We start from the raw sequence: 14901 nt of genomic DNA, 5'->3' as shown, positions 1-14901 counted from the left end.
GAGAGAGAGAGAGAGAGAGAGAGAGAGAGAGAGAGAGAGAGAGAGAGAAAGATAAAGATAGAGATAGATAGAGATAGATAGAGATAGATAAATAGATAGGTAGGGAGAGGGAGAGAGAGAGAGAAAGATAGAGAAAAATAGAGATAGAGATAGATAAATAGATAGGTAGGGAGAGGGGGAGAGAGAGAGAGAGCAACGGGCGAGCTCGTAAACGACTCGCACTACTGCGAAACGAAGAACACCGACGTAAGGATGCTGTCTGTATCTACTTAGCCCGGTCGGTGGCAGAAGACAGTCGCGACAGCTCCACTAGAACGTAACGGCGTGTGTCTTCCGCCAATTAGCATTCATCTAGGCGCGGCTGATACAGTGAGCGGCGCGTAACGCGAATACGTTAATTCCGCCATCGCTATTGCGTTAGCTTTGCGCCTTTGCTGTTTCGCTTAACCGCGTATTCCGCGACCGCACAATGTAAACGGAGAGCGCCAACGTCATTCCGATGCATCAAGCCTCGTTGTACACGTACGTGGAGAGCAGCCCTCCTGCGTAACAGGAACAGACGTGTTCGTCGTGATAACCTACCTTCAGAACGTGTGGAATTACTCGATAAGCTCACGTTCCACCGGGCCGGAGCCAATTCTAGGCTACACGAAAGAAAACATCCCGGCGCTGTCAGCGTTTCCCGGGGATCTAGAGTAAACAACATGACTAAGCCCGTGAATCGACTCCGCGCTTTCGGCGAATACGCATAATCCCGAAAAATCAAAGTGCTACACTTTGAGGCGTGGGACAATCTGAAAACTAAATAACGGGAGCGCGCACGCGCGTGCCAAAATACAATTTTCTCAAAATATTGATGCCACTGTTCCGACCCCGATTGTCACAATCTCGAAAACTGAGTACTGGGACAATCTGCCGAAATACTGAAAGCATCAAGCTGTCCCATGAAGTTGCATGACGGCTTATTGGCAACTTCATACTTTCAATATTTCGAGGGATTGTTCCTGTGTATGTACTCGATTTTCGGAATTGTAACTTTTCGGGACAATGCGTGCTTTCAATATCCCGGGAAAATTGTATTTCAGTATATTGTCCCGGAGGTATTCGGTTATTGGGATTGTAACTTTTCAGAATGTTGTCCCACTGTTTTAGAATTTCGGTATTCCCTTTCTCTGAATTATGCATGTCCACTGCGTTTCCACTTATTATTCATGCGTGAGTCAAAACGGTCAAATTATTTTTACGTATACATGGAAAAAACGATATAGTTGATCCATACAGAAATCTAGTTGTGCCAACCAGATTCAATAGTAAAATACGGAACAACTATTTATGTGGTTGCTGTGACCAAAGAGCAATGGCTGAGTTACTTATGTTGCAACAGTGATAATATATGGTTAATACAAACGCGGCTCATTACAAAAAATGTTCTATCAAACAAAAAATATTCCTTATGAGTTATTTTAAGTATTTTAACTATTTTTCCGTATATCTTTTTTTCATTATTCTTTGTATTATTATTCTTTTTATTCTTATTCTTTTCAATATTATTATAAATTAAGTTTAAAATCAAAATATCAAACATGAATGTAATAAAAAAATCGAAGAGTATCATTACGTGACAACTATAAATGTATATTTATACACTCAGAACCAGTTTTCACATGTATACATCTCTAGTTGTGCGCGTAGTGAATTGCTTTTGTTTTCTAACATCGCTGCTTTGCAATATAGCATTGATTAATGCAATTGTATCGATATTTAGCTTGTCTATGCAAAATGATCCCCTTACTAATTTCTGGTTGCCACAACCAGATCACGCGCAACTTCATTGATGTAGTTGACACACCAAAGTAAGTAAGTCAAATCAACCATACACATAACTATCATACAAAGATATGTAGAATGATGCAGCTATTTGTTTACAACTAAATATTTTTTGTTACGTGCACCACATCTCTTTTTCCGTGTAGTTACGCGTGTATGTGTGTGTGTACGCATACATATATATGTCGTGCGTGCGCGCATGTTTGTTGTGTATATGTACCGCTACTTTCTATTCTCATTCTGATGGTTTTCTCGCAGGAATTCCAGTTGTAATATGAAAGTGGCGCTTTAATATCCTAATTATCGATTAATCGCATATCGCGTGGCTTTCTACCATACCAACCGAATCGATCAATACTCTCTTCTACTTTCTTATCCATACAAACAAATCTAAATTTCATTTCTACGAAAAAAGAGAGGGGGAAAAAGTGAAATACCAAGTCGAGTTTTTCACATTCCACTCTAACTTTGCAAGTAGAACTTGAAAAAATAATGAGAATTATACGTTTATTTCCACAGTTAGAAATCTTACGTTTATCAACTGTGTATCTTCAAAAGCGAGTCTTCAAATCATTATAAACTTTGACATATAACCGAATTTATTAAGAGAAAATGTTTTTATCATATAAGTTATGTCAAAACAATTAATATTATATATACAATATGAAAAATAAGATAACGTGTTCACGTTTGTATTCACATTCACATTATGTGAACAAAAAATGTTCTATCAAACAAAAAATATTCCTTATGAGTTTTTTTTATGTATTTTAACTATTTTTCCGTATATCTTTTTTTCATTATTCTTTGTATTATTATTATAAATTAAGTTTAAAATCAAAATAACAAACATAAATGTAATAAAAAAATCGAAGAGTATCATTTAATTAACATTCGTAATTTATCGTTAACATACCACAAATAAGTTATTTTTATACAAAATTTAGAGTAAATCTTCTAGGACATGTAAAAAATGTTAACATTTTATTACATTACATTACAAATTAACATTTTATTTTTTATTTTATATATATAATACTATTGACTTATCTTGATGCTATAAATAATTACTTATTACTATAAATAATTACTTATTACTATAAATAATTACTTATTATTATTGAGACTCCATATTGAGACTCGAAGAAGAACTTATTCAAGAATTATTTAATATTCCATTTATATTTATTCACTTTACGGAAGCTGCGAGAATTTTAATATTAGTTTTGATCGAGAAGACCTCCGGAATCGGTTTCCAATTTTTACTATTTATCCTTCTTTCTTTTCTCCCGCGTAATGTACTCATTGCGCGCATTTATTACAAGTGTACTCCTGCGCACCTGAACCTGTTTTACCTCGATAATTCGTCTGAATGTTCCTCACCTGAAATACATCAAATTATCAGCTAGAGTTAACGTGAAATGGCTTGAATATTTGCGATCGTGTTTTTGTGAAAAGAACGCAAGTAAGATATACCACAATTCTTGAAACAGTTAAGACGAGGAACAGTTAGCAGTAACGACGATTGCAATAATTTTGCAAATGCATAATACAGAATTACTCAACTTAAACGGAAGAATTTAAATATTTCATAAAGCGTCGTCAAAAAGGCTTCGATATATATACACTTTTAGTCTGAAATTGTTGAAGACACTTTATAAGCGCGAGAGGATAAGCGCGTCAATGCATATTTATAATTTTGAATATGAAACTTCATATTCAATGCATAGATCTATTAATTACGACGTAAAAAAAAAACATACAGATAACATCTGGCATAAACTTTTTTTAAGCTTCAAATATATTGGCGCTGTGGTTTGTGTAAAATCGATTCGACGTATATGTTTGTATAATAATTAATCAAAGAATGCACTTTGTAATACGCCGCGCCCGATATTCAATACCCTCTGTTCGTTGCATCTACTATCTTCGTTAAATTTCGAAGCACGTACCGCAAAGCGACGTGTTTATTATATTCGCAGAATAACCCACCTGCCTACTGGATTATCTCTATGTAGTAGAAAGAGCTCGCATAATATTTGAATGAACGTCTGATCTGACATTTCCATAATATCCATATATATCCATTGTAGAGAAAGGCGAATTTAAGAGCCAGTTAACAATGAAAGAGACAGACAGAGAAAGAAAGGATGAGGAGAATAAACAACTTTTATCCACGTTAAATAATTATAACCGCTCTCTGCCTCTGGTGAGCCTCCATTTGCCGCTGTATTGCAAATTTGGGGATGCAGTGCTATGCGTTTATTATTATATAAACGGAGAAAAGCTATGCGCGCGACAGTCCAGCTAAGGAGAATGTCTATTAAAAGAGAGAAAAAGCGAGAGAGAATCAGACACGCAATAGGCTGTTTTTCATGTCATAGTTAAGAAATATGATTGTGATTGTGCCTGGCGTAATAACATCCCTTAGACAACTCGTGCATGGCATAGACTCGGACTAGTCACTTGTTATGCATGATACATTGCGGCATGCTTTCTACGTGTCTTCGTTATATCTCTGTTCGTATCTTCTCATAGTGTGATAGAGAGCGCGCTCTATTACGTGAGTATCGACAATAACGTATCTCTTATCTCGGAATATAAATAGCATATATGTATATATCTGCCAATTCTTCTATATTATCTCCTTCTTATATAATCTTTAGGACACATTAACGTTCCAAGTGCTTGTCCCAATTAATTATCAAATATGTCAAAATCGGAATAAAGAGTTCTCCCATTATTACTGTTTTCCTCTTTTCTTAAATTACACTTTATATCCGTTAATAACTTAAAACTGATACTTCGTATCACGAATCAAAACCAAAATTTTTAATTGACTTCTAACATAGATTAATTTCCACTTTAGCGAAAACATAAAATTTGATGTCTTTCGCACTTACATCACTATGCTAATTAATTTTTATTTCACAGAAGGGCGATTTCACTACCATCGAAAGCGCACTAATTTTCTCCTACTAATAGTTGTTGTTTCAAATCGTTACGACGTCTACGAATCAAGTTATTGACGTTTGTATTGATCTTCGCTCTCGATCGGCCGACGCTATCGCTGTTGGATAGGATCATAACGTGACACAGGAGTAGAAACAATAGCCGCGTCCTACAGCTATTGTTTCCAGTAAGTCACCTTACGCTATACACACGCGGCGAGCGCAACCATGGACATAGTATACATGGACTCCGAATGGCCTATGTTTTGTCGTCTAATAGAGTGAAGCAAACATCTAGAAAGAGAGCGAGAATAGAGGGGTTATAGTTTTCTTCCTATTTTGTCACTTTTTTGTTGGGTGTGCATCCATTTCTCGTTTCCATAATATTATAGAGCGCAACAACACCCCGACTAGATTGGCAAGTAAAAGTCTTACTTAAATCTTATTGCACACTTTGTCTGTGCAGAAAGAGACAGAGAACAGAGGGGCTGTACATACTGGCTTCTCTTATCTGACTGTATGCGGAGTCTACGTATATTCCCGAGCAAAAATGTATCTAGTAGAGCAGATTTCAAGTCTAGATAGTAATGACTAGATAAGTTTTCTAGCCAGTCACTAGCTCGTGACTGGCTAAATATTCCTATTCAATCTTTTGAATGTCAGGACTATCTAATGACTACACCAATTACGTAGATAGTGACTAAATGAAAAAGAATACACAGTAATGAGATAGGAAATCAATGGTAAATCCTGAATTGTAAACTTTGACATATAACCGAATTTATTAAGAGAAAATGTTTTTATCATGTAAGTTACGTCAAAGTTAATATTATATATACAACATGAAAAATAAGATAACGTGTTCATGTTTGTACACATTCACATCATGTAAACAAAAAATGTTCTATCAAACAAAAAATATTCCTTATGAGTTATTTTATGTATTTTAACTATTTTTCCGTATCTTTTTTTCATTATTCTTTGTATTATTATTATAAATTAAGTTTAAAATCAAAATAACAAACATGAATGTAATAAAAAAATCGAAGAGTATCATTTAATTAACATTCGTAATTTATCGTCAACATACCACAAATAAGTTATTTTTATACAAAATTTAGAGTAAATCTTCTAGGATGTGTAAAAAATGTTAACATTTTATTACCTTACATTACAAATTAATATTTTATTTTTTATTTTGTATATATAATACTATTGACTTATCTTAATGCTGCAAATAATTACTTATTACTATTGAGACTCCATATTGAGACTCGAAGAAGAACTTATTCAAGAATTATTTAATATTCCATTTATATTTATTCACTTTACAAAAGCTGCGAGAATTTTAATATTAGTTTTGATCGAGAAGACCTCCGGAATCGGTTTCCAATTTTCACTATTTATCCTTCTTTCTTTTCTTCTTAATGTACTCATTGCGCGCATTTATTTATCCTGAATAGAAATTGGATATCAGAATTGCTTAGTAACTGTACCAATTATAGTTATAAGTTATTTTTTTGTATCTACACTGAGAGAAAGATTATCTTAAAATCAACAAATATTTCCTTGGTGGGTGCCATTAATATATTTACTTAAATCTACATTCTCTTTACTTAAATCAAATATTGTTAATTTAAATCAAGTAAACAATATTTGATTTAAGTAAAGAGAATGTAAATTTAAGTAAATATGTTAATAGCACCCACCAAGGAAATATTTGTTGATTTTAAGATAATCTTTCTCTCAGTGTAACTACTAGATAATTTTTCTGGTACAGCCACTAAGAGAAGTGAGCGTTACATTCCTAGCTAGTAGCGATGTAAGACACAACTTTTCTGTATTATTACTAGACAATCACTAGATTCAATTTTTGCTCGGATTATATCTATGGTCTCTTTCTACATGTTGGCTTCACTTCTCTGGCCGTAGTATGCGGGGTCCATGTATACTACGTCCATGAGCGCGACTCGCTATTCCCACTCTGTGACTCAGATAAGCATGATTGCTCTGACCACGCAGTCATTGTGACTACATAGTCGTTCACCTCACTTTGGAAGAGCGTGGCATGGATCATAGTGCGCCGGCATGAGAACAAATGCCAGCGGTGAGAACAAATGCGTGCGTTCGCACGAATAGAAGACCAAACACCTGATGGCGATACCGCGGCTTTAGACGGCTATAACTCGCTAATAAGTCAACGTAGCGACAATGAAATTAAAATCTCTTCGGGCATATGCAGCTCCTTAAGGGGATGCTGAAGCTGAAAACTTTACCGACAGAGCACTGACATTTTTTCTGCAAAGTTTACGTCGTATCGGTTACACAGAATTACAAATGCTTTTACGCAATAAAAGTACGTGCAAAGATAAATAGGAGCATTGCTCAATATGTGATAAATTCGAAAAAAATTTTAAATGTAAAATCTCAAACTGTCAGTTAGCATAATATTTGCTTAATCCAAAAGTTCCACAGCTTGTATATATTAAAAGTATGAATGCTCCAAACAAAAAAATTTTGAAGAACTCAATTAAATAATAGGAAAAAGGGCTAATTCGATTTAATTAATTCTTTAACTTGTAATGCGTTCGTTTTGTAAACCTTGAGTTTTTTTATATCACTGAAGAGGGTTCATGATTGAGCCAAAATGTTTGATTATTTATATTGAGTATTCATGTTCAATAAATATGCTCTATTTCCTAACACAAGGAACGTTTTATGGTACATAGCACTATTAATCCTGTGCTTGAACTCGAATTAGCCCTTTTTGCTATTATTTAATTGATATCATTGTTATTGAGTTCTTATTTTCTTACTTTAATTTTGAAGAACATTGCTCTACCTTCGCATCTGCATTTGGAGGCTTAAAAATATCGAAAAAGTTTGCAGAAAGATTTCTACACATATATGGTTAGGTTTTCCGTTGAATATGGTAAAACAAATCAACACAAATTCATGTAAGTTCTGTATATACAAGAAATACGAAAAGGATAGCGTGATTATGTTAATGACGATCGTCTCTGCATTATCGACATTGTTCGAGTTCGTCATCGACTCCAGCATTCCCTTAATTGCTATTTGGAAAATTCAAGTATCGTGTTCGAAGCACCTCTTTCATTCACGATAGAATCGTTCACACACATACACATACACACGCAAATTTCCTTTGCCATCTATTATAAACGTAACCTGTTTTAGTGACGAACTTAATTTTATTATTGTAGGTCATCATGAAGAAATAATCTATAACATATTCTCTATATCTACAGAGTGTCTGAATGATAGTCTAGATGTCTCGTGTATGGATAGAACTTGTTGAACCGAGTAGAAAAATTTTCCACCATTTTGTAAACTACCACGGCAATTGTTCACATATTAATAAAACAAAATTAATCTATGCATACGACGTGCTATGAGCTGGATTGGTTCACCCAAATTTTCATAATACTTCTGTAATTAGCGTGTTTATTTACGAAATGTGTGTGGTAAATGATCTCTCTATATTTAGTTTAAATCCAATCTGCACACGAGCATTCGGATACCTAAATCCAGGCACCTTGTATAAATTATATCGTTATGTTCATACATATCTACTTACAAAATGTTATACGATCTCACCCACTGACCTATTGAAATTGCAAAACGGATTTCACTTATGACGTATATTCAAATATGAAAATAGACCATGATTCGTTATAACTTTCTGCACGAGAAAATTGTTGCATATTTCAATATGAATAATTATTTAATAAAAGTTGTATTAATCTCTCTATGAGAGAAAGAGAGAAAGACATTTATATATCTTAAAAAGATATTACATCGAAAAGCTATACATGTCAATATAGAAATAAATACGACCGCATTGTGTGAAATATTTAACGTGCAGAACAAGGATGACACTTTGTCACTGGAATTGTAGCGCAAATTTAAGGAATACAATATGCAATTATTGCGCCCGTCTATGCGTTTGATTGGTTAACGTATAGAAATATCAGCCTGATGAATAGCACGCCACAGCGAACAGTCGCGTTAAACTCGCGCAACTTCCACTGAAATGTATATTGCGGTCAAATGACATTAGTTATGCCGCCTGAGTAAATCAAGGCAAACGAGTGCGGGCCTGTTCTGCAATTTGCGTGTGGAACGATCGTTACGTGCATTTATGCTTTAAACGATGCTTCATAGAACTCAGATATCGATGTAACGAAGAGGTTACTTGTAATACGCAAACGTCTCGTAGTACATCGCGATATGTGTAGATAATAATTGATGTCAATCAAATATGTTAATATTTTAATGCTGTCGTGTACGAGTGAGATTAAACGAATCTAGTCAATGGGATACTTAGTGATTCGTTGCAATTCTCGTCTGTTCCTCGTATTTCTCTTTTAGTATTTTAAGTTTGTTTACCCTAACTTTAGCAAAGAATGCATCAAGTGTGTACTATCCGTCTCAAGAGTTTTACGGCGCGAGCTACTACCGTCCGCTTGAAATACTTTGATTAAACGTCGGCTGAATGTTCCCCTTCTAGTGTAAACAATAAACATTTCTGCGAGATGAAAATTGTATTCTATATCGCGCTTCTTCGCGAATTTCTCTTTGTGCCTGCCTTTAATTATGATAATAACCGGAAATTACATTATTTCTGAAAAACATTTACTATGTAAATTATTTTTATACATATATATGTGTTTATGTAAATAAAATTTGCAAGATAATAAGGCGTTCCTCGAGATCCCTCGAAAGTTATCGATTGCACAAAGCAGACGTATTTCATAGAATCGTAATTATATCTCTTTATCATATATGATGTTGAATTGACGACTTTCTGCCTCTTCCTATCCTCCGACAGTATTTACATCAATACGCGTGCATGTGTCGATAAAATATAAATAAATCTCTTCTACTCATATTCAATAACAACCTGTCATGCCGGAACTCGCGACACAACTTTGCATACGTATAACAAAAGTTGGAAACTTATAAGACGTCAGAAAGTTTCTAAGATAATACAACAAGACGCAAACGCGCTCTGGCAGCGTCGGCAGCACTACAACTTTCCCAATTTGCTATCTATGACTACAACTGCAGATTCTAACTCAATACGCCTTAATATTCATCAAATTGGCCAAGCGTATAACGTCTTTAAGGTCTTCGTCAAACTTAGCCCAGATCAACTAGATAATATTTGCACTAACTTTCCAACTAGGCACATTAGACATACGTGACGTAGTCAGTTTGTAAGATGTCGTAGCGTCTCGCGAAGATGGCATTAATATAATGTAAGTTATAACAGGATATGGATTTGTGAGATATTTCAATATTACGGTCTGCTCATCTTTCGTAAGTTGAATTCATTTCTGTACGGGGAGAATTTTATAGCAAGTATTACGGCAGAATTTTGTAACTGAGAAATAGATCGACATTCTGTCGTAACTAATCCTTTTATCTTATATGTGCTTTTTACATTTTAGAAACTGAAATTTGCTATACTTGTAGCGAGAGATTCACTTTGCTTCTAAGAAACTTACTTCTAGCGAAATATTCCTTAGCAAGGTGGACTTTAAGGAGATGCTGAAGTGGATGAACTCAAAAAATGTCGATACGCAAAGACGATCGTCATTAATACAATCACGCTATCCTTTTCGTATTTCTTGTACAGAACTTACGAAAATGTGTGTTGCTTTGTCATATTCAACGGAAAATCTGACCACGCAAAAAAATGTGTAAAAATCTTCTTGCAAACTTTTCAGATATTCTGAAGCTTCTAAATTCACACGCGAAAGTACAGCAATTTTCTTCAAAATGTTTCTATTTGGAGCATCCACTTTCAGTACATCCATACTTATATACAAGCCGCGAAACTTTTGTATTAGGCAAATATTACGTCAACTGACAAGACCTGAAATTTTACATTTAAATTTTTTTTTTCGTTTTCATCATATATTAAGCAATGCTCCTATTTATTTATGCATGTACTTTTATTGCGTACTCTCTTAAAATGAATCAGTGAATAATCACTGATATCAGTTATAATTATAGCACTGAGCAGTTTCAGTGCTATACTTATAACTGCAAATCAGTGTATATTCACTGCTTTCAATAATGTTTCACTGATTCACTTTAAGAGAGTAAAAAGTACTTACAATTCTGTACAACCCATAAACTTTGCAGAAAAATGTCAATATTCTGTCAATAAAGTTTACAGCTTCAGCACTCCTTTAATGACAGTCCATTCCTACATCTAAAAAACTAAAACTAAAAATCCCTTTAATGACACTCCATTCCTACACCTAAAAAAACTAAAAACATGGTAAAATTGAAAAGAATTTATATGAAAAGAAACTATAATATTCTCTCTCCGTGTGTGATTCTAAATTTACAGCGCAAAAAGTACATACAATTGTATGATTTACGGGTCGGTTTGTTACGTCGCTTCACGAAGATTATATCGGAAAATTGTGCAAAGTGTATTCCTTTGCATATAGACTGCGCTGTACAGACTTTATTATTTAACGTAGTGCAGCAGAGATATCAGATTACGCGATGGTGTTATTGAAATCCATATTAGAGCCGATGTACGACTGGTTCCAATGTCTCTTCAGAGACACTGATGCACTATAAATTACGGAACGTCCCGAAATACTGGCTATTTGCTCTTGACAATAGATACTGCATAAACTCCACGTCGTTTATTTCAGTATCGAGAGGTAGTTTTTGAAGCAACGAGAGAGCGCTCAGAAGGGTCATGCATTAACATTTTAAGTTAAAAAGTAATTACGCCGTCACACACACGCACATCACCACCACCACGTCCGCGGCTTCGAATGAAATGTCCGAACGCAAAGACTTAGTGATTAAAAAACCAAATGTCTGGATATTTAGCTGCCTCTAATAACGCAAAGTGTACTTTATATTGAATTGCATTTTCAGTGTTGCCTCTTTGGCGAAATATTATATTAAATTAATTCACGTTCAAACATTTTCCGCTCTACTTAAATAAAGCAACTACTTTTAATAAAAAGTTGAGCCCGGCCTTTTGCTCGCTCATTGTATCGCGAATGCATCTCGACGGATAGTTTTTAATTACGCGAGTATGCGAGAAGCATCGCGCTAGTACGTTATTTCAGCGTTTCTTCATGAAGGTATAAAGTATACTGGATATATCATGAAGTTTTCATAACTCACGCCACTTACCGTGAATATATGCTCAGCGTGGCAGTATCGTCCCGACGCTACCCCTCGCGTTGCGCGACATTTTATTCTACATTTATGATCACCATAAGCTAAGATCGTTATTCCTGCGGCCGTATTTTTCACCATTATCGGCTAATAGGGTCATAAATCGACGCACGACACAAATGAAAAAGAGTAGTGGCCACGCATCGTTACCGCGCGATGATCCAGCCGATTTGGATTTAGGGCGTCAGATTTCACGATAATGCGCCCGGAGCCGGCAGAACCGTTTTGCGTTGATAAAAAGAGAGAGAGAAACAACGAGAGAGAGAGAGAGAGAGAGAGAGAGGGAGAAAGAAAGAGAGAGCGGGAAAGAGGGCGCGACAACCCCCCTTTCATTCCAGTCATTGGTGCATGTCGTTAAGGATCTACATAAATTATACGACGGAACGACTAATATAAATAGAAATGTAGGTCGGAGAAGAAAGAGAAAGAGGGAGAGAGAGCCGAGTATCCCAAGAGCGGTGACATAAATTATGAATCGCGTATCGAACGTTGAAATAGCGTTTTGTCTCAAGCATCAGTTCGCGCGGCGATCACTATTCATAGTTTGCGTCCAAGATCAACGGCAATTACGCGACGCCCCGTCACATCATTACCGATGCACTTGCTCGTGCAGCTCGTACAAGACCCGTCAGAATATAGAAACTGCTATTTGATAACGTGTATCGAAGAATTATGATGGGGACGCTCGTGAGCGCGCGTCCACATGCATTACTCTTGTTCGCGCGACTCCGATCGCAACATCGCCGTGATACATTGACCCACACTTATCTCCCGCGAGCGACGGCGACTGCACAACCGAGGTCTTAATCCGTTTTAAGTGCACTCCTACGTTCGGCTCCGGTCCGAAAGCGAAGAGGCGCGTAAGAACACTCGCGGAAAGTCTGTTTGCCGCCGCGGCGACAGTGAAATACAGCGGCGCTCGTTAACCAAATTTCGGTATTATCGACTCATTAGCATATCGTCGCCGAGTACCGAGATAGAGATATAAAAACGTTAATCCCGGTTAAGTGCACTCAAGTCCGTCGATCCGTTCGGAATAATGGCGTGCACCCCTTCGCACCCCCTTCGCCCCTCACTCTTCGGCTCCCTCCGCTCTCCCGGTGCTTTGTCTTTCGAGCATCCGCCGTAGGATACCGCAAACGTTACCCACGGCGACTGCAGCAAGACTCACGATCCTACACACAACGGCCCGCGCGCCTTGACAAGTTTACGACATTTAACGGGATGCAAATGCCGCGCGGGAGGCACGTCCGCGCGCAGGTCCAGCCGGACGATAAAGAGTAGAATACACGAGATGTCGGGGGATAAAATGAAGGAAATGGCATCACGAGGAGGAGGAGGAGAGAGAAGGGGAAACCAGCGTAATTACATGGCGTACAGGAGGGACAGCGCAGTATACTCTAATCCTCGTATAACGGGCGAGGAGAGGCGCATCGGCAGCAGGGGTTGGCCAAACGCCAACTGCTAGACAGCAGAGAAGCGGTTGTTTCAGCTGCAAACTATATCACCGCTAACTCGCCACCGCCGCCGCCGCCGAGCGACGCATATGTGCGCGCGAAACGCGCAGTGAGCGCACGCGAGTACTTACGGCCACCAGTTGCCTCTTCTTGCCGCTTCACATAATGGATTACGTGTTACGCTGTGTTCAGCGTTTATCGTTTCGCAGCGAAGAATATTCGAGTATCGAAGGGACAGTTAAAGGACGCGACGCACAGTGGGGCAAAACTGACATTTTTTGTTCAAAATGGTCTAGAGACCTCAAAACTTAACGAAATGAAATAATTTTTTTTTTAATTACTCGTTGAAAGATAACGAAGAAGACTGTCTGAACCGATTTTAGAAAAAATTAAACTCTAAGAACTCCCAACCCTATAATCCCATTAGAAAAATATACAACTCAATAACGAACAACCACAACACATAAATCGGTATTTTAAACTCTAAAACCCCTTCACCAAATAGCTCAGTCACACCAAGCTACAAAAATACAACATAACAATTCCATAACCCCATAACCCAAAGACTTATAACGGAATAACTACAAATCAATTACTACAAGTGACAATAAAATCATAACTCAATAATACCATAAACAATAACCCAATAACTCCATGACTCTATATAATTAAAATGAAAACTATAGTAACTAAAATTAAAAAACTTAAAATTAAAAAAACAAAAAAAGAAAATAACAAGAAAAAAGAAATTGGATGTAAAATCGAACTTGAAAATTGAAGCTTTCTAGTGGTACATCTTAAATACACTTTTTCATTCGAAAAGTGTAGCTAATTCAGGCTGTACTAGACTATAAACAAACTATAGTCTATAGTTACTATAGTTTTTATTTTAATTATATGGAGTTATGGGGTTATTGTTTATGGTATTATTGAGTTGTGATTTTATTGTCACTTGTAGTAATTGATTTGTAGTTATTCCGTTATATTTATGAGAGGAGAATGGAGGCGCACTGAGAGAAAAAAATAGTTGGAATAACTATAATCTCATTATATTTTATAGTTCGTTTTGGCCTCAAACACATTCTTATAGTTCATCTAAACATGAAGATATAGTAGAATGAATACAGATTTATAGTTATCATCTTATTACTTTATATATATAGTAAAGCATCTTTTGAGAGTATAGTTACATGTACCTATATTTGCAAAATATTTCAATTGTATTGACTATATAAAATAATTAATTTCTCTTACCATTCAATATTTAATATCTTACTATATTTTTTATTTCAAATAATTATAATTCTTGGTAAAAATTTCACACGGGTCAATTATATTATGCTTATATTGTAAATATTACAAATATCATGGTAAATTTACTATAAAAATTATATTCCTAACTATAATCTTTTTATTATGCCATT

The sequence above is a fragment of the Odontomachus brunneus genome, unplaced genomic scaffold (genome assembly GCF_010583005.1).
Source record: "Odontomachus brunneus isolate Ranch 3 - 2012 unplaced genomic scaffold, Obru_v1 Obru_scaffold_056, whole genome shotgun sequence".
Taxonomy (NCBI): Eukaryota; Metazoa; Arthropoda; class Insecta; order Hymenoptera; family Formicidae; genus Odontomachus; species Odontomachus brunneus.
Note: the sequence above shows the minus strand (reverse complement) of the source record.